The sequence below is a fragment of the Serinus canaria genome, chromosome 8, assembly GCF_022539315.1.
Source record: "Serinus canaria isolate serCan28SL12 chromosome 8, serCan2020, whole genome shotgun sequence".
In the NCBI taxonomy this organism is placed as follows: domain Eukaryota; kingdom Metazoa; phylum Chordata; class Aves; order Passeriformes; family Fringillidae; genus Serinus; species Serinus canaria.
This window is the reverse complement of record NC_066322.1, coordinates 21,427,634-21,449,328: the sequence shown is the minus strand read 5'-3', so window position 1 is coordinate 21,449,328 and position 21,695 is coordinate 21,427,634. Positions and strand designations below refer to the sequence as shown.

Genomic DNA, 21,695 nt, shown 5'->3' with positions numbered 1-21,695 from the left:
TCGATAACTAGGTACATTCTCTATTGCCAAATCAATGTTAAAATTGCTCTTTGCTTCTCCAGGAAACCTTTGGGAGCATCCCTCAATCACAATATCTTGTTGCAGCTGGGGGTGGGTTTAGGTTTGAAATCCAATGTCTTTGCCCTGGGTGGGTATGTGGTTTCTTCAGAGAGAGGCAGTACAAATGCCTGCTCCTTTGTCAGTTGGCAGAGAAGTGTTTTCAGGGCCAAATTCCAGGAGAGAATTTCTGGCCACATTGTTATAAGGCCGGCAAAAGTTTAAAGGCTGTAGTTCTATCCTGTGGCTCTCATTATTCCCCCAAATAGTTTACGAGGACTATCTTCAACCTGCTGGCTTCTGAGAGTATTTTTCTGTGTGCAGTTCTTTAGGCAGCTCTATGTACTGCCTAGATATAAATCTCTGTGGATATTCTGTGTATCAGTGCTTGGAAGATTACTGCAGTGTTTAGCTGATCTGTGAGTTCAGATCTTTGGTTGCTCTACCTATTTCCAGGACTCTTCCCCTTTGCTTTCGAATTAGGAAATGGCTGCAGTGATTGTGGGTTGACTCCTCTTGTCCTTAACTAGGAAGCTAATGTATTCTTTGCTGGGTGTTGTGCTTTCTTCACAGGTCTGAGTTGATATTGCTCCTTCTGCTGAAGTGACAGCTCCCGGGTGAGGTGTGACACTGCACAGCCGAGAAATCTGCATGCAGGATGTGTTTTCTCCAGCTCCATAGTTTTCCAGGAAGAGGTTTAGCAGGTAAACCAGAGCCCCAAAGTCTGTTTCCATAATCAAAAAGCTTAGCTTCAACTTCTAATTCTGGAAATATAAAGGCATGAGCCCTGTATTTATGCATATTACTTTGATAGCTGAAAATGTTAGTGTATGAAATTGATCGTCTGAAAAGGATTTTTAGAATGCAAACTAACTTTTTGCTAAACCTTTCACTGAAAATTAAACCAGAGAATATAAAAGAAAATAATATTTATATGTAGCAAACTGTAGGGTTTATTAATCTGTCAACAAGACAGACAAAACCAGAAGGCTTGTTGCATCTCACAAGTTCTTTTTTGGAGATAAAATGTTAGAAAACAGCTCTGAGAGAAAATTCTTGTTTAAGGATTATTAATATGGAGAATTACTAGTGGGGGCAACCTATACCCTTTAAGGCAGTTTTTCTCCTTTGATAACCTTTATTTTGAATGCTATAATTTACCTTCAATGTAAGAGAGTTTTAGCCTTTCCTATCTGCAAAGCTGAACCTTAAAAAGTGCAGTTTTCTTCTACTCTGTGTATGCCAGCTTGAGTTGGCCTAATTAAAGGAGTATTTTCCTTTCAGGTGGGGATTTCCTGAGGTATTTTCCTTTTAAATTGACTTTGAAAGAAGTTAACTGAGTTTTGAGCTGCCTTACTCATGTTTGACTGCTTTATTACTGAAACTTTATGCTGATTTTTGTTTATTGTTCAGAAGATCACGTAATTGAAATTAATTTAGTTACTCTTCTCTAGATGCCTTTTGGGCATACTTGGAAAAACTACTTTTACAAATGTGCTGTAGTATGAATCTTGCTGACTTTCATTTGATTTTGCATTTGGTACTTTGAGACAAGGAGAACAAAGGTTGCTTATGTAAAATGAGAGCACAGAAACATGGCAAACATGCCTGTTCTTGTGAGAGGTGTGGTGTGTAATAGCTTATGATGAGGTGCATTTGAAGAGTTATTATGGCTAAAAAGATGCTGCCTAATACACAGCTCTTGTAGAACTACTGCTTCTACTGCTTCTGATGGTATTTTCCCCGTTTACTTTCCTGCTTCTCCTACCACTGCACCGCCATTCTGCATTTTCCCTTCATGAGGGAGGGAGTTTATAGGGGAAAACTAGCTGCCAACAGAAGCGTGCTTCCAGCTGGACTCTAAAGATAAAACTCAAAAATATGTTGCACAAATGCACTGGGAAAAAGGAAATAATAGCCTTGGGAGCTCTCTCTGTTGTGAACTGTGGCAGCTGGGCAATTGCATTGCAAGGGGTTACGTGTCTGTGGCTTACGACTAGTTGGTAATTATAAACTGAAGATAATTCAGTGCACTATTTATATAATTTCTTGTTAAAAATTTCATGGATGTTCACTTGTGATTCTGTTTAGGTTTGGCATTTTCATCATACTGTATTTACATAGTTTCCTGCTTTTCCTATGCTTGGGAAAATTATGATCAGAAAGCTTTTCCTATATGAGGTATTTTTTCAGGTTCAGAACAAGTATAGATGTTTCTGTGGGTTTGGAAAGTCTTTTTTCTTTTGGAGTTGGTTTTGGTTTCTTTGCTCTTCAGGTATTCACTCCATGTTTCTTCAACTGAAACTTAATAATGAAAACTGATAATGTTTCATCTGCCAGGTATGTGATTGAAAATGTTTGTCCAAACCTGCAGCTTAAAAAGAAGTATCTGGATGAACTCAACAAAACAGTTCCCAGGTTATGCGAATTCATGTTCACTCCAGAGGATATCTAATCATCTGATTAAAAAAGTAATTAATTATTGAACTGATATGCAAACTCTTTCTACTGTAGTAGCTCCAACTTTACTCAAATTTATTTGATTTTCATATCATTAAATCTATAACAGTATTTAAAAATCATAGAAATGGTAGGCCTGCTGCAACTTTCTCTACAACCCTATGGACTTGTGTGGTGGTGAGCAGTGAAAAGTGTGGACAGGAGGAATAGTTTCTACCTCCTTGTGTCCCCTTCAATCCCATCCCATGTGCCTGATAATAGGTGGTTGCTACTTAACTGTGCAAGGAAATTATTAAACATGTGCAGCTGGATTTTTGTCTGTAGAAATTAAGTATTCCAGACAGTCAGACTATCATTGTATGCAAGCTGGAATTAGAAGATGTAGTTGAAAGAGTTTATTTGGATAATCCAGGAAAATGGCTGAAAAATTTGTAACTTATGAATACACAGAAATATTTTATCAGGAAATTCAAAATTTGGTCACCAAGAACATGAGTGAGTGTAAACAGGTCTGAATAAAAGAGGGTCTTTGATATGCAGTACAATAGATTTCTCTGATGGTCAGGAGTGGAAAAGGATTTTTATAGTGTCAAATATTTTTCTTTGTTGGCTGAACTTCACAGAGCAAAAACTTTCTATGTAGTTGAGAGGAAAACAAAAATATTTTTGTGTTGCTTTTTGTAAAGGCTTAATTGTATCAGCACTCCACCAATCATTTTTTGCTAGAAAATGTACTGACCTAAACATTTAATTTTGTCTTTTTCTATACAAGTATTGAAGAACACATGCATTGGAAAAGTAGTACACCCATTTCTTTGTGATGCATCCTAAATTGTATAATAAAATGGTGTTTTCCTTCAATTTAAAAAGAAAAATATATGAAAACATAAGGTGTAAAATGGAATGCATTCAATCATTAATATCCCTGAAAAGCTTGGAAATAGGTAGTCTAACATGGGACTTGTGATTTGTAAGAGGGAATGCAGAGGGTACTGATCATTCTCCTTTTGGTTTGTGTTCAAATGCAGTCCCCTTCCTGTTGTCAGTGCATTTCCTGTTGCCTCATGAATAAGACGTATCAGTAAGTTTTAAACCAGACCTGATATCCCAATTTGGAGCATGGGATAGAGTAAAAGTATTCTACTTTTTCCCGAGTAAGCTCTTTCATTCTAAGCCGGAAACAGGTTACAGTCAGCTGATTTTGAGTATGAATGAATGTTTGCCAGGCAATACCACATCTTTTGAAAAGATGTCTGAAGACAATATCTGGTATTTTACCCCTTATTTAAAGGTCAGAGATCAAGTTTACTGAATCAACTAAAGGAGGCAAACTCTGCAGATCTCCAGTTTTTGAGCATTCAAACTGTGTATCTTTTAATAGATTCTTTTGGGGGGATTGTCACATGCAAAAGCTTATAAACAGTGAGTTGTTCCAAGGCTACCAGTATGTCTTCAAAGTAGGTTTTGAAAAGGGCCCGATGTTACTTTACTTTCCTCTTAGTGAAGGTAAATGGAAATTTCTGTGCTGAGTTTAGGAAAGGATGATTACTTCTGTGCAAGGAGGAATTTCTGTTTGAATTGTCAGAACAAACTGTCAGTACTTGGAATGTATCTAGTCCAGGCTGACTCCACCAACTCCTTAAGAACCTTTGAAGTAGTTGTAGTGAATGACATGAATTGAAAAAAAATTAAATATTAGTGGGGCATTGATAAATATGGTCAGATTAAAATGATTCAAAAACTGAAAGTATCTCTAAAGGATCATCCATATCAAGATTCGGTGATTGTACCAAGGCACCCAATACACCATTATCTAATTGTCTAGTCTAAATTGAGTGCACTGTGCAGTAGTTACCGTGGGTAGTATCTGACATACCACAGCTGTTTCTTTTCACGAAGGAGAATGCATGTCACAAAGAATAGTTAAATGTTACAGCTAAAATGTATATTTCTTCCAATTCAGTCATTGGCTGATATAAGGTCCTATGTACATTTTTTATCACATAAATATGTACAATTTTGCCTTGTATTATTACTGACATGTGAGGAGAGGCTGCTATCTTCTGTCTTGATACTACTTTAGATTTGGACAAGTTGCCCAGCACAGGGTAAGGCCAGGTTTTCCTCAGGTTTGAGTAGCACACTGGACTAGGTGAAGGACTGAGGTCCCTTTCAACCTCAGTTATGTCCAGAGTGTCTCTGTATCTGAATGATACTGAGCTTTCTGTTCTAAAGGTCAGGAATAGCAAATATATCCTTTTGACTACTGACACGTGAAAAAAAAGCCAAACATTTGGGATCTTCCTATGTATGCATGCCTTTTTCCAATGCTTATAGTGAGGTGGACTTTTGCTGTGGTTTGACTGTGAAAAAGGATTTGTGAAAAGCTGGGTGGAGTTTTGTTATGCTTCCATAGTCCTCTGTCCAATCATTGTAACTTGGGATGATATTGAAAATGGAGTGTAGGAGAAGATAAATCACATCACACTGGGGGGAGGAACAAAGAAATAAAGAAGCTATGTCACTAAGATATTAAAAGTTTTTTCATTTAAAAAAAAGTAAAATAATTTTATGATTTTGAAAGAAAATGGTAGGCTGCTTTGTCTTCCTCTGCTCAGCAGAAACCATTGTAAAAGTTTAGTTGAACTGTTAAATATATTCAGTTGCCCTAGATGTTCTTGGCAAGTTTAGAACATGCACGAAAGTTTTCATGAATTCCTGATATTTAGCTTTTCTGAATTGAGACTAGGCCTTTAATAGGCAAAAATCAATGCTGGTCTACATATGGCATTAAAAATAAGCCAATACAGAATTAAATTAGCTGACTAACTTAATATTGTGCATTTTTTTTCCTTAATGTGAATACTTTGAGAGTCTGAGTGCTTGAAATGATGAATGAACATGCAGAAAGTAGGAAATCATGGAATCTTGAAGATTGTTCCGTATATAAATATTTCATCTTAAGTGGAGTTGTCCATTTGAGGGCTACAAGCAGCAGAACAGCTTACAGGAGCAGATGTTCCCCCACACACTCCCCAGGAGTTTTGTGACATTGAAATAGCTTGCTTGAGGCTTTTGAGATTGAAGAAAGTTTAAAATGCTGGCTAAAATTCTGCATTTAGTACCCAGCTCTTCAGTAATTTGCTATGACCAGTTTAGCTTTTTATTAGTATAATTTAGAAAAAGAAATGTTTCAGATTTAGTCATGCAATTGTTTAGAAATGTCAATATATTTTCTTGTAAGGTTCTATCAAAGAATAAGTTGTTATTTAATCAATATTTGTCATTGTGAGTAGCTGTATGTAAAGGTCAATACACACAGTATTATGCTTCTGGGAAACAGCATTTCAGTAAATATGAAATACTTTACTGAAAGTAAATACAAAATATACCTAATAATCAAAATAACCCAAAAGAAATGAGAAACCCACCTGATGTAGTTTAGAAATTAGTTTGCTTTAAAGCACATTATTTCTGACTCCCTATCCATATTCTGTATTTTCATTTTAAGTTCTCCATGATTTTTTTTTTTATCTGCCTGTGTACTATTTGTACGTCTAAAAATTTCATTGCTGTAAACAGGAGACTTGGATATGTGATGAATGAAGTGTTGCAGCTGCCTGAGTAAGAAATTTTTGCGGAGCTAAAGATAGACTTGTCTCTTGTATCTGTCCTTTGGCAGAGAAAAAGGGTGATTGAAGAGAAGTAGAGTATATGAAAGCACAGCTAAGACACAGACACACTGACATTATAATACAGTGTCTCATCGGGTGATGTGGTGTTTTGACTACATGGCTGCAGCAGGTCTATAATTTAAATGCCATTAATGGCACAGAAAACAATAGTGTGGAGACAGGAATACTGTAAAATCTCTGGGTCTGTACTTATAATGCAGATGAAATAACCCTTTGAACTTGTAATGCCAAATGTTGTCCAAAGTTACCATTCTTCCATGAGGAAGGCAGTTTGTTTTTGTGGTGTTTTATGTCTTCTTCTCCTAGCACAGACATTTTCTGTTTAGATTGCTTGGCTTGTGTCACTACAAAAATCCCAGGCAAATGGGGACTGATTCTACTTTGCCTCACTCATGTCCTGTTCACACATTCAGTACAGAATTCGCTATTGTCAATAGTCATGACTGTGTTTTCTTTGTGCTCATTGTCTTTTGAATATGCTTCTTTATCCTTTTCCTAAAGTCACACACAGCACTAGTTTCACCAGAAGCTCTTGGTGCTCAGCTGTAACAGAGTTACACATAGTCCTGTGACTGAACCCCAGCTATAATATCTCATTTGTTTCCACTTGGCTGTTGTAATGTTTTCTACCGCTTAAACTTCTTGTCCTTTCCCTAGCTCTCTTTTTTCCTTTTTCTTTCTTGCCCCCATTTAAAATTGTATCTGACTTACTTTTTCTTATTAAACTTAACTATGTGTAAGTACATGTCTCTGTACCCTCACAGATGTCAAGCATTTAATGCACCTTGGTGTAATGTTTGCTCTAATTATTTGCCAAACTGGAGTGACTCTTTCCAGAAACAGTTCCTGATCTTTGAAAACCTTGCAAAATGTATACAATATGTTAATTGTGAAGCTTTTTTCAGAGCTCATTTCAAAGGAGGAGAAGAAATGCTGTGTAAGTAAAACTTGTTTAAAGTGCTCCACCACTTCTAACAGGAGACTGTTACAATAGTTGCATTATTTCTTTATCCTGATCTAATGCCTTTGTAAATCTCACTTAGGGTTTTTTTCCCCCCCTTTAAACTGGTTCACTGTGTGTAGGTCTGGTACTATACCATGTAAATACTTAGCTGTTTCCAATTTTGGCTAAGTGAATGAACTCTTGTCAAAATATTCATGCAGTGTTAACAAAACTTAAAGCCAACTTATATTCCATGAACTATAACAAAATATTAAAAGTTGCTAAAGGCATAGGTATGGAGTTTCAGCAGTGTTGTTTCTCTTCATACTACAAGTCTCAAATTTGAATGTGGGTAGTTAGGTATGCCTTTCTTTTCTCTTAATAACAAATCATACCTAACATTCAAAGCATATGGAGTAGACATGGATCTACTTAATACTGAAAGTAAATAGAATTGAAAAAGAATAATTCATTTATTCTTATTAATTCTGTATTAACTTATAAACTTTGCATCTTAGCAGAAGAAATTTATCGGGCATTTTCTTTATCTAGTGTGTCTCAAGTGTATAGAAACAGGGTCTTTCAAGTCTGTGATCATCAAAATGGCTTTCTACTATACCTGTGCATTCATAGAATAACTCATGTTCTTCCAAAATATCAATGCCAATATGTGCAAAGAAGAAATCTTGTGAATATTTTGATATTGGAAGGAATCTTGATCAGAACAGTCAATAAAATACAAAATGGTACGATTGGCCAACTGAAAGCAATTGTCTTTGTTTATTTCTTTCTCAGTGGAGTGGGTTCAGCGCTGGCCCAGCCTGCTTGGTTTTTCCCTTAACCAAAACCAAGCCACTTCAAACCACTGAACCCAATAATATTAATAAAGAAAGATTTTATGTAGGCCACTATTCCTGGCTACTGCAATCAGTACTTTTCAGTTTTGTCTGAAGTGAAGCTAATAAATTGTTTTGCACTTGTTGCCACAAACTTTGAGGAGTAACATGAAATCAAAGCAGAATTTGAGAGAAGTAATAGATAGCATTTACCCAAACTTGTTTTTAGTTAGATCAGAGTATGAGTTAGTGAAACAACTCTCCTTAGTGGCAGGTTTGGTAAAATCAGTCTTAGTTATCACGCTGTTTTCCTACTTAGGAAATAATTTCTGAAATGAAAGGGGACTATTCACGCTCAATGGGATTTAAATATAGAGTGAATCTGCACAATTTCTCCATGTCAGAAAAACACACTATGCACTTTGACAAATTTTCCCTTATACGTTGTACACAACTAATTTCTTCAATACCAGGATGGTAGTGTTCTGTGATCAGCCCCAAGTATATTTTATAACCTGAGCACAGTTAATTTCCTGATGTAGCAGTGCAGTCCCAGCTGCCCTCACAAGAGCAGAATTCCAGATGTTCCTGTTTTGCTCTATGGAGCGGTGCTGTAATTGTTGGATAGCAAGGATATAATTTGGCTCTCTGATAATGCTGTATCTGTAGAAATAATTTCACCGTGGCTGTAGGAATGTGTGTATACATTAGGAAGGAAACTCTATTATGGATTTCAGTCTTTAAATGCATTCATATGGCCCAGGTGATTGCAAGAACCACTTGGATTTGAGAATATAATTATGACATTTTAAGTATTATGTAAGGAAGGAATTAGCCATTATCCAAAGCAGCATACTGGTAACACAGCCAGTGATTTGAACCTGTCATTCATTTAATAATTCACATTGGAAAAGGCATGTGAGATCCTTGTGTCCAACAGCAAACCTTACACTGCCAGGTCTACTACTTAAATCTTTTCCCAGAGCACCATGTGTGCATGTCTTTTCAGTACCTCCAGGGATGGTGACTTCATCACTTCTCTGGGAACCCTTTTCCAATGCTTGACAGGCATTTTGGTGGAGAATTTTTTCCTAATATCTAATCTAAATGGCCCCTGATGCAACTTGAGGCCATTTTCTCTTATCGTATCACTCATTACTTGGGGAAAAAAGGACACTTGATATTCAGGCATGCTCTGCCGCAGCCTCCTGTAAGGTAGTTATAGAGAGAGATAAATTCTCCCCTGAGCCTCCAGACTTCATAACCCCAGTTCCCTCAGTTGCTCCTGGATGGAATTTGGCTCTAGACCCTCCACTTTAATCGTGCAGCTTCTTGCTCTTATCATGATTACAGTTTGTATCTACGTTAGAGTTTCTGGATGTTCAGCTTTGGCGTTTCTCCTGCTGTTTCATGGAGATGTTTTTTATAGGACACTAAAAGCTTATTAAAGCTTGGAGTCAGTAAAAGCAAAGCATGTGAGAAAAACTTTTGTTGTGGTTGTTCTCATATTTTTGGTATTATTTCAGAATATGTCCTGGTATGGTCAAATGTGCATATGTTCAAATTTCTTGAATATATTCATGACTGGGATGGGGGCTGATCCCAGGTTCCTTCCACACTTAATAGCTCCATTAAATACTGAGAATATTCTGGTTGTGGGTTATCCCATTTTAAGTCATCTCTACAGATGATTTAAATACCTCAGTGATCAGTTGGTTAGGGCAGAAATCTTCTCATGTACCAACTATAGTTGCCACTTGTGACAGAAAAGATCAAATGTGATTTTTTTTCTGTTCAGAAACTCTCTGTGGCCATTTTTGTTTTCCAAACTGGCTTAGGCTGAAAATGACTTTTTTTAGTAAAATTTAGCAAGACAGAATCTTGATTTCATGTGATGATGCTGATGTTTTATTGTAATAGAAATTTGTAATCAAGACTATAGAAACTGTTAACAGTATGCAGTTCTGCCTTCAGGATAAGAAAAATGGTGATGATTCCTGGAATCATACTTTGTGGGAGAAAGATTGGAGGGGCTAACAACATGAGCTTAAGAGTGTGGAGAAAAGGATCTTCTCTCCCTTCTGGGCATGTAGAGTTGAACATTCAGTTTGCTTTGTGGTCTAAGTTTAGTAATAAACTCTTGAGCAAGCCTGGAGGTATTTCCTAAATGAGACTGCAGCTACAGAGCTTTTAAACTCAATTATCCCTCTCTCCTGCGTCCTGCATGCCCTGTCAGTTCTAATGGACTTTCCTTGGCTCTGTGAGAAAGGGAAGGGGTGGGGGTCAGCAGAACCAGCCCCCTTCTTCCCCCAGACTGGGTGGAATTGCCACATCTTATTGTGGCTCTTGGACAGCAGCAATTTAAAGGTTCTCCAGAATATTAAAATGTTAATTTTGCCTAAGGGGGGAAGGCTGGGGAAAAAATGGGTTGTCATTCAACAGCAAAGAAATAAGTTAGCTTCTACTACCTGATCTGAAGCTTCTTCAGGGTGGAAGGAATACCAAACAGGGCTATATTTTGTGTCATATCAAAAGAATGGATTGGCCCAGCGTCTTTCTTCCACTGTGATCTTCTGAGTCTTGTGGTCTGCAAAATGCAAACATGAGAGAAAGCAATCCTATCCCAACTAATAGCAAAAGAAGTGTCTTAAGAAAATTGCTATTCTCAGGAATACAGATTAGAGCGTATTAAATAGAGGGGTAGAAATTATATCTTACCATTAAAAAAAGCAACAAAATTAAAGAGAAAACAGCTGATGACTGCCTTATGGAAAACCCCATTTGTTAGTCTTCAAGCACAAGAAAATACTTGACCTGTTTTGAACAGCAGTGTTTTTATAACATGCTGTTGTTGGATAGAAATCTTTTTTTTCCTTCTCTGTTTGATCTAAAAGTCCAACTGTGTTAATTTTAAAAATTAATGTAATGCATTAAGCTTGTAATATGATTAAAGGTACTACCAGAACTTTATAGAGTTTTTTTTTCTTTTTCTCATTCTGTTAGTTTTCCCCTGCAATTGCAGTTCTATGCAAAACTGTTACTACATCTGGTTGAAAACTTAGTATTTTTCTTCCTCTCTGGGGAAAATGCAGGAGGTTTTGAAGAAATACATATTTTCATGGAAGTTTTTCTGGGAAGGCCTTTTGTGTGAAGAAAGGAAAAAAAGCCCCCTTGCTGCCCTAGAAGGGTTGATGGCCTGGTGTTTTGGTGTGCCTCCAGAATGTCAGAGCTCTGTCATTGGAGAAGGGCCTGGAAACCTGGGTTTCTGATATTTTCTGTGAAAGTCTTGATGATCAGATTATCTATCTGGAAAGTGATCGTGCTGCCTACGTTTTTTCCTCCTCTTTCTTTTATGATAAGCTCCTTTTCCCAAAATAAAAGTAAAATAACTTAGACATACTTCCCTTTAGTCTAATAATAAAATTTCAAAAATCGTTTTATCTCACTGAGATAGGAATATTATTTTCTGATCAGTCTTAACAGTAATGGATAGATCCATTGTTCATGTTGTCCAGTAATTTAAAAAGTAAAATAAGGATATAGTTTGCTCTTAGCAATGAAATTGAAGCAACTGTATGTATATGTAAGGAGGATGCTGTGGCTGAAGAGCTCTGGAACCATGGACAATTCTTGTGTTTATTCTACAGAGTATTGCAAAGAAACACCTTTCTGTCTGTGCACTTGTAGGTGTACTTATTTTACTTTATTTATGTATAGTGAAAAACTAGAGCTAATGTTGAAAATGTGAGCACTTCTTTAAAAAATTCGAAACCAAACAGAAGGAAACAAGTTTGAGGGGAATAAAAATCCTCTTCATAAAGCCACAGTGACTCTCAATGGAAGATGTGTCTGATGTGTCTGTACCACAGTGTGATGTCTAGATCTCTTTTCCATTCATACAAAAACATGAAAAAAATCCTAGCTGCTCTGACTATTACATCATCTCTTTGAAGTACAAATGCTAATTGAAATCAGTCAAATATCTGTCTAAAAGCATGTGTGCTAAGATACTCCAGATCATTTTTAATGTACTTGAAAACAGGTATATCTGATTTTCCCTAAAGCTTCTATCAGTGGGGGAAAAAAGGTGATCCTTGGATCATGCTCCCTTGATCCCCACTTTTATTACTTCATGTTTTAATGTTTACCACTTAAATGTGGTTTTGAATGTGCTTCTGAATCACTATTTTGCAAAAAAGAAACAGACACTGCAGTCCATCTCCAGCTGATTTCCCACCTTGCCTAAAGATTGGTGCTTTTCTCCTTTATTCTTTTGAAAAGATATTTTAAAATTAGATTCTGCTTTCCAGATAAGCTGGTCTTCACTTTTAATTCAAGGGAACAAGAGGTAGCCATTGGTGTATGTTTGATCTCTTTGAAATATTTCAGTCTGCTATGTCATTCATTCAGATGTTTGTTGTATGGACTTGAAAGTATGCTTTGGTTGCTGTTTAGAAAAATCTAGTGCCCTGTAGGTGCAATACATGATAAAAGGAAGTAATGCTCGAGATCTGTTGTGTGTGGATTGCTGCAAACTGCTTTTTCCCTTACTGCTTTTAGCTTGCTGACCTGCAGAGAAGGTTGTCTCCATGTTTTCTTCCTGTTATCAATGTGAAATTCTTCATTTCAAGTACTTTTTCATTTTGCTTTGACCTGTTTTATAGTTTTTAGTGCTGCCTGTTTAACACGTGTGCAGCAAACTTCTGCACTACTGAGTTCCTGCAGATGCTGTGAGCCAGTATGACTTTTATAACTGCCTCTGTAATGTCCAGTCATGGAAGCCTTGATTTAGGAAGAAGAAACCAGTTCAATCATAGGTGTCTTCAAATGTCCTGACCTACACCTGGAAAAAACAGTATGGCATTTTCTTGTACTGTTGTGTGCTGAGCTGTCTGGGATGGTTTGCTTTTGTGGCTTTAAACACATTAAGTAAAGTTTGGAGCCATCCAGTAATTGCACGTTCTGAGTTTCTTTTTGCAGCTACAGCAATCCTGTTAATGTTACCTCTTTAAAATTCTTTGTTAGTAAATATCATCAGATAAAAGGTTTTTGTACTCTGGATTTATGTTCTGAAAAAGGTCCATGAAATAAACAGTGTTACCAGCTTGGTAACACTGAGTTTGGGTTTACTGGGAGTTTTAGCAGGCTGGTAACAACTACAAGTATGGCAATTTTTACCTTCTGATTTGGGGGGAAGTTTGCTTATCAGATCACCCCTGTTTTCCTGATTCCCTTCTGTATTAACTCACCCTAAAAGAGAGACATCTCTGACTACATTTTGTTTATTTTGAGTTCAAAATAGCTGGAAATCTGAAAATAATTTTAGAAAGAGCATTCCACTGTTGAAATAGTGGCCAGGACAGTACTATTTTTTATCTGTATTTTGATAGCATAATTTCATGTATTTAACAAAGCATAATTTTCATTACTTTCAAGACAAATTTCAGAAAGACAGACCTTAAACAGAGCCATATCAGTGCATTTTTCTGGTAGCGAAGTCAGATGTCAGGGCTGTGCCACAACCTGTGTGCTTGGGCCTGGATGGGGGAGTTAAACTGAAGGGGGTAACCTTTCACATGACTCTGCTAGGCAGTGTTTGCAGGACAAAACATCTTTCTTTGTATGTTTCAGCTGGGTTTTTTCTCCCTGCTCTGGAAAATAGTGTTTCTGTGATGCCTCCTAGACCTTTCTCATTCCTCCCATCTCTACCATCAAAGCATCACATCCTAGGTATAAATGCAAGATTTTTCTTTCTTTTTTATGGTGGTTTCTAAAGAATGCAGCCAAGTTTATCAAGTCATATACTGTTTGTCAATTAACCAACATTGTACACAGCAGTTTTTAGAAAGTGGGACAGAAAGGGAAATTAAATCAGCACTGCTGGTCAAGGTGTTTTCCAGGGGAAAGAATTTTAACAGTAAAGCCAGGATCCGTTGGTCCTGTTCTCTGTGCTGGTTCACAGATTGTTTTTGCCCCTTCCTTAGGTCTCACCAAAAGTCTTGGCTGCAGGCACCTACAGTTTGGGGCAGAGAGGGGATTAGAAACATAAAGATTTAATATTCACTCTTTAAAACTGATATTCTAGCTCTTTTCCTTGCTAAGGTAGAATGAAAACCATAAACTATTGGTAAATGTCAACTAACCGCTAGACTTGAAAGAACCAGCAGCTGCTTTCTGCTTATGAAGCAGAGAAGCTGTGTGGGAGGAGATGTAAAGAACCTCCTCAAATACCCACTATAGCAGAGGGACGGGGGAGAGACTGTACTGAATATGGGTTTTAACCTTTAGAATTCTTCTTCTAGTCTCTCATGCTCTTAGACTTGTATGAAAATGCAAAATGGTAATTGATTTGTTTCAGGTAAAAGCATCAGACAAAGGCCCCATGCCACCTAAAACTAATTTCTGATAAAAAATGGAGTACTCAGCTTGCTTGTATCAATTTTGTGTCTGTTAAAGATTTATGGTATGAATCTCATAAACAGTTTTCAAATGTATTTAATGAATAATTGTTTGCAAAGGGCTTGAGTGTGCCTCAAATCAGATGCAACGTTTCAATGCAGCAATATTATTAACAGCATCGTTAGTGTAGTATTGAAATGGCAACACTTAAAAATTCATCTACCACAAATCTGAAATGATGAGTTTGTCTTGAATACAAATAAACGTAGAGGAAATAGATTGGGAGGTATTCATTCATGATGTATAAAATGAGATCAAAAAAAGGGCACAGGTTTATGTTAATATAAATTTAGACACATTCTAGCTTGGAAACACTGACCTAAAAGCTGTCTAAACAAAGCAACTAATGTTTATTCTGTTTCTAAAAGGAAGTCTGTATCTGCTGTTGAGAAAAGACAAAGGGTTGTTCTGGGATGGTTTTTAGGGTCTTTAAGTAACTTATTTATAGATCCTTCATCACTTTCTGATATGGAAAAAATATGTATAGCCTCATAAGCTCATGGCAAAAACTGTTTTTAGCCCTTTTAAGACTATTTGTGAAAACAGACCAGAAAATGTAGAAAGAAAAAGGGTTGGATTGTTAGGGTTTTTTCCCCTGAAAATAGTCAATTACAAGACACTTGATAAATGTATCTGGAAAGTGTGGTGGCAATCTGGCTTTTCTAAATGGAGACCTTTCTGTGGCTAGATGCTGACTGTACTGGGCAGATGAAACAGCTCTCAAGGAATGATAAATATTGTTCAGTATGAGAAGACTGTTTTTACATTAACAACTCTCATATGAAAAAAAAAAAAAAGAATAGAACTTCAACTCTGTTATTTCACCTGCTCTTCTTTTAAACATGTCCTTTTCTCTTTGCTGACTACTCCCACTATGGAGCACTTGTCCACAGTCCTGGGAATTACTACTAACTCCCTAAGATGGGGGTGGGAAACTAGAACTGGTGAACAAGGTCTGGAAGGGTACCAGCTGGAGGATATTTGTGACAGATCAGAATAACAGGAAGAGAGTAAAAAAGAAAAGGTCAGCACTTTTGGCTTTTTAAAAGTGAGGTGCAGATGACTTGCTGTTTTGTTTTTGCAATGTCTTGTTTCCAGACTGCTGGCTTAGTCAGCCACATCTTTAATTTGCCCAGTTTATAACAGCTGCTTTGGCTGCTACCACAGAAAGAGAAATTATAATTTCCAAGCCTTCATTTCATCCCTCTTACCTATAATCCTCAAGTTCCAATCTGTCTGACCACTTGACTAGGCTTTTTAATTAACAGATCTTCTTGGGGGCCCTTAAATGTGTTTTGCATATACAGGAGCACTAAACAGCCTTGGAAACTCTTGATGAGATGAAAAACATCCTGCTGGGAATATAAAATGGCACATAATGCCTGGAATAATGATTTCCATAATTGAAATTTTCATGTGCTGTATTAAAAGGCATCATTTACCTGGGGTCCTGTTCTTTTGAAGAGAACAATGGTTTAGTTTCAAGAACTTTTCTGTTTAACTCTATCTCTACAAGGTTTTGCTGATTCCTCAGAAGAAGGCTTGTGGGCTCGGCAAAAAAGGCACAAAGCTTAGGATAAAAACTAGCATTTGAATATTTTTGTACAGAGAGTTCAGATGTACTTGATTTGCTCAAATGAGGCAGGTGGTGGAGTTCTGTAATGATCTTTACTTTGTACCTGAGACTACTGATCGTTTGGCTGAGGTGGCACATTGTTAATGATGTGTTAATAAACAATGTAATTTGGGGAGGCAGACTCTTCGATGGAAGGTAACAGCCCTCCCTGCTGCCAGTATCTTAATGTAATCAAAGAAAGCATCTTGTTTGAATACCTTAATAATTGAATGGCACAGCAACTCATGTCTGGGATGTACCTTGGAGACCCGATTACATGTTTCATCGACTTCCGGGGAACCGACACAGATGATGTTGGTCAAATTGCCCTCAGCTCTCCTCATTGCTGGTCTGTAGCTCTCTGGTGATTTGTCTAGAAGATAAAGAAATAAAGAATCTTGTTTGATACCTCAGGATATCCAATAAATCAGCCAATAATTGATCTTGAAATTCCCCGTGGAAAAACCCCTAGCATTGTAAAGGTCTTAGTAGTTTTGTACAATCTATACAAACTTTCTTCAGATTTTCAGATAAAATAAGTTTTTCTTCAAGGCAGCTCTAAGGGAAATTAGGTTATTCAGAATATTAAGACGTGAAAAAATACAGTTAATAGGCCTTATATTTTCAAACGTTTAAGCATCAGAAGTAGTTATCTCAGTGGTATTTTTCCCATGCTGTTTGGACTTGCTGTTTTCATGTAGGATCATTCAGACATATGAAACAATAAAAAATTGCCAGAAAATGAGCTCCAAGGTTATTTTGCAGTACTACAGATAAGTTTTGGCAAGATCAGTGTATGAAACATCAAATACTAGACCTGTGTATGTTGGTTTTTATCCATAGTGTAAGTCTGAATTAAATTTCTCTTACAGAAAATTAATCCTGCTTAACTACAGAAATGTAGGTCTAGGTAACAGCCTGATCTTTATTGCTGACATGCATCAATCCTAATGAAACCTGCACCACTCCTGTACTTTTTTAGTAGCTTTGAATATTATTCCAATCTCAGCCTGTGATATTCAAAAGCACATGAGGAACTACATAAATGCTTCCTCCTGTCACTGAAGTGCAATGGGTTAGGTGATGGGATTCTCAAAGCCTTCTAAATTCTTGGCATTCAGCAAAGAAAATGCCAGGGCTCAAGTAACAAATATTTGAATTGCTTCTCAAGGCCACTTCATTAAATTGGACTCCTTTAAACAAGTTTAGTACCAAGTAAGTACAGTATATTAGATCTAAAAATATTTTTTTTTCAAATCTATAGTTTTTAGTGGTCTGTTGGTTACTTTATGAAGAACTTGTGGCCTTGCAAAATACTGTAATTACATAGCATGTTCTCAAAAAATCTGGTGTCTAGTATTAACCGTCTTGTGGTTTCATGGAAGCCATTTGAGAATTTCGGATCCATCTTGTTCAGCTACACCTTCTCTATTATAATTAATGGAAGAACATGCACATTTGAATTCTTTGAATAGCTTTAAAAAGTCTCACATTTTTTATTTGTCTATTTTATAGGACATGAAAAAAGCTCCATCACCCCTCAGGGCATTGAAGCACAGTGCTTTAATTACACAATGCCCGTTAATGCTAATAAATTTCATGCTAAGGACCTATGCTGTACCAATGCCAAGGAAAACATAAGTCTCTTTCCTTTTCAAGCCCAGTGCCACACACTGCCTGGACGTGCAGTCATTAATATGAAATGAGCTCCTTTGCAACGATGGATGTTAGACAGATGCAAGATTTCATGTTGGCTTTCAACAGCTTCTATAGGCTGAAATAATGTTAACATTTGTTTTTTAAGTAATCTTTAAAAGTATTTAGATAGGAATAGCGTTAGGTGAGTGACGGAACGGGTGAAATCAAGTTATAATATTTTTCACTGCTTCACTCTTTCTATAATCTGATTATAACCTGAGTTTTCTCTGTGAAGATTACTTCATAATGATACTCTGAAGAATGAGTTTACCAGCTGTATAAGATAAAGCATGTTTGTAACTCTTCATAAACCTTATTTCGTTCTCTGCTGTTTCTCTTACCTAAGTCATTAACTGCAGCCTTTTTTTTTCTTTTTTTTTTAAATATAGTTCTTCTGTTAGCATTTCTAGAATTTGACTTTTATCTTGGAATATTCCTGGAAATCAGGCAGTCATATTATTCTTGATTTATGTGTACATGTTCATGAAAGTTCTACTTTCAGGGTGGGTGGGGTAGAGGAAGATGGATTCAGTTTATGAATTTTCGATTCAGTTTATGAAAATTTGAAGTGAGGGGAATGTGGCAGTAGATGTATCAGACTGGGAGATGCAGACTTTTTTTCATCTCTGCAGTAAGAAAACATCTAGGATCTCTCTGTACTAACAAGATGAAAATGATGGTTTGCTCTGATTGATAATGGAGACCAAATGGACACAGCTATGCATTTAGGAGGAGCTGAGTGATGGCTGGATGGTAAAATGCATTTAAAAACCCCAAAATAAATAGATACTGACTGGCTATGAGGTGTTAGAATATGCCTAGACTTAGCAAATGAGAGGATAGTGGGATCAGCCAAAGGGATGTAAAGAAATTTCATGAAAAATAAATGTGGATTTATAACTAAATGGGCAGTGTTCAAGTTTTCTGATGTTCCTGGTACTTCACCTCACGTGTAATGTGGAGAATAGGATTGGGTTTTGGTTTGTTTTTTTTTTTTTTTTTTTTAATAGTTCTGGACTAACCCCAATCCTTGTGTAACAATCAGTGTTGATATCCTGAAGGGGATTTATTAGTTAGTCAAAGGATTACCAGCCCTTTCTTTCTTAAGTCTTTTGGCAGAGCAGTCTTCAGGAGCAGGCAAAGGGAAGAGAGGCAGCACCTGGGTTCAGAGTCAGAACTGTGCCACATCCTCATGGGCTGAAGGAAGGGGAACATGAGGGTGAACCAAGCAGAGCACTGAGCTCTCTGCCCATGGTTCTTCCTGCAAGGCAGAGGGCCCTTGAGGGTCTTTTTAGAGTGCTCTCAGCAGTTGTTTGTCCTCAATCACAAACCTGTCGATTCAGGGCATTATTCACATTTTTAGAATGTTTATTATATAACATATTCTATATTCTGTTTATACTGCATTGGTGTTCTGCTGCAAGACTGGAAGACTTTGGCTGAATTTGAGTGCCTCTGTAGAAGCAGCCTCCCTTAAGACAAAGTATATTCCAAGTGGAGACTTGGTAAGAATGCTACATGTTGATGAGCACTAATTATCAGAGCTGGAAGCATTCTGAAAACCTTTCTGAGGATTAAAAACTCCATTTTACACCTCTACTTCCTCAACTGCCCATCTGGTGGGAGGTTATGTTATTTCTAACAGTAGCTTCTTTTGCCACTGAGTCCTAAAGGACTGGAATCACTTTTAAAATAATAGTTTCTAATCCTATATGCTATTGTGAATATCCTTTTTTATTTTTAAACTATTGAGTTGTTCCAAATCTTCCCCACCAGAAATTGGACTTTCTCCCAACTTTGACTAGTTTCAAGAAGAAATCCTACTGTTGCTTTTTCTCCTGCTCTGCTTGCCTGCATTCACCTCCCTGCTGCTCTCCCTGCTCAGAGGCAGACCTGCTCCAGCTCAGTGTGGAGTGTCATGAAAGTAGTAGACTTGTTATGAAGAGCTTGAAAACTTGGATGTGCCTAGGTGCCAGCCTTTTAAAATCATTGCAACTTTATTAACAAGACCCTGGGTAAAACATCTTTTAGTAGTAAACATATTTGAACAGATTTGAGCAAAAAAAGCTGGATTTACTTTGTTTTGGTTGTGCACTACAGCATTATCAAGAGATAATTTAGAGCAACAGCCATGAATTCTTAGTTTGGATTGTATTAAACTGAAGGTTCTCCATGACTGAAAATGTTTTTCTGACTTTATGGGAGCTTTCTCTCTCCTACCCTCTGTAGGACTTAGCAGTTAAAAAAAGCTGCATGTCAAATAGCATTTGTTGAGCTTACTCAATAAGCACATTTAATTTCACTTTTTCTTGAAACACTCATTCCTGCTCTGCTTTTGAGATTACATGTGTACCCATGTGCTATTCTTCTCCCTAGCAGTTTCTACAAGAAATCTACTTTCCCTGAAAAAATGGAATCTTTGTGTCTTTGTCTCCTCACTAGCTTTCAGGCATGTTTTGGCAGGGGCTCTGGCTGTCGAGGCGCTGGAGAGGAGGGGCCTTGCACTCATTTGTCAGCTTTTCTTGCATCTGTAATTTTTGCCCACTCAGCAGTACTGGAGGGGCTTAGAAAAGGGGGAGAACTTGCAGTTGTTGAAAGTCAAACCCCTGGAATAATTGCCAGACTGTAACAGTTTGGGAAGGAAGTGTGTGTGAGAGAACAACAAATGCTTTGGCTAAAACCAGCTTTAGCTTTAAGGTTTTAGCAACTCTCCATTTCATGTAATTGCATGCCTTTTCTCCATAGATCTTTACAGGCAATGGTACTGTGTTTTTATAGATTTGCTCATTATAAGTTGATAAAGTGGCTTTCCTTAATGATGATGAAAATTTCACTGGTGTTCAAGACTTAGTTGTTTCCAACCAACAGTTTAATTTAAAATGCTTAAGTCTTCTCCAACTTCTGTCTAATCCTTTACTGCAATCTCCCTTCACAAGCTGGGTGCTTTCATCTCCTCACGTAATGTAACTGAACAGAAATTAGTTAATTTTTTTATTATTAGAAGACAGATCCCTTCATACTAAGGAAAGCATTTTTCCTCTTCAGCTTTTTATGGAATATTAAAGTTGATCTCTCCTCCTCGTTTCAGTAGGCTATTTAAGCTCAGGGCTCATACTGTGAGCTGTTAATTAATCAGTGTGACAGATGAAGAAAGTATCCAACTATGAAAGGAAACCTTACTTCAGTGACTAACAATAAGGATGTGAGCCCGAGTGATTTAAAGGATTTTTTTTTTTTTTGTGAACTTGTGATAAGGAGCCTTAAGCTGTTTGAGGTAACGATGGGGTTTTTTTTGCTCAGATTGTGTCACTGCACAAACATTAAAGAGCTCATCAATATTTTGTCTTGAAAAGTCTAGACAGGAGTTAAAAGAGCCTCTCCTACAGTTTGAAGAGATCCTGTTTCCCATAATTAATAACAGGAAGCAAGTAAATAAGGCTTTACTGACAAATGAAACAGCAACATGTACCCAGAAACATTAGCTCCTGGCTGAGAAATGTAGCTGAGGTCTGTTGGTTTTAGTGTACAGGAAAAGATCGCTGTGGAGACACAGTAGAGCTTTGCTCATGTCTAATTCAGTTATGTGATAGCAGACTAAAAGTCAAAAAGTAATGATAATGCATTGTAATTATTGAGAGTGATTCGTGACCTTTGTTTACATCTGTGTTAGTCAAAGAACTCTTCCCCTGTCATTATTTGAAATTCTTTGAACTCAAAAGGAGATTTTCATGTTTATGTAAAAGCTACCAGAAGGCATTTCAGACATTTCCTGGAACAAACTGTATATATGTATTTTAGGAAGATAAGAAATGAAAGGAAACTGAGGAAAAGCTTTCCATTTTCTTCCTTTTTGAAGACTGCATTTTCCCTTCAAAGATACCTTTTCACAAAGTAGTTGGAAACCCTTCTCTCCCCCTCCCAGTTCCTCTTGT

General features: G+C 37.1%; 1 long non-coding RNA gene across 5 annotated transcripts in view; it reads right to left on the bottom strand.

Annotated features, from left to right (window-relative positions):
• Positions 1 to 21,695, bottom strand: part of LOC108961767 (uncharacterized) — a 61,769-nt gene that overhangs the window by 15,155 nt on the left and 24,919 nt on the right. For 4 of the 5 annotated variants that reach the window (XR_001990129.3, XR_007778146.1, XR_007778147.1 and 1 more), the window contains exons 2-3: positions 16,284 to 16,438; positions 10,460 to 10,578 (exon numbers count right to left, since the gene is read on the bottom strand). This is a non-coding gene — a long non-coding RNA (uncharacterized LOC108961767). The remainder of the gene's footprint in view (positions 1 to 10,459; positions 10,579 to 16,283; positions 16,439 to 21,695) is intronic. The other variant, XR_007778145.1, reaches the window with a different exon arrangement.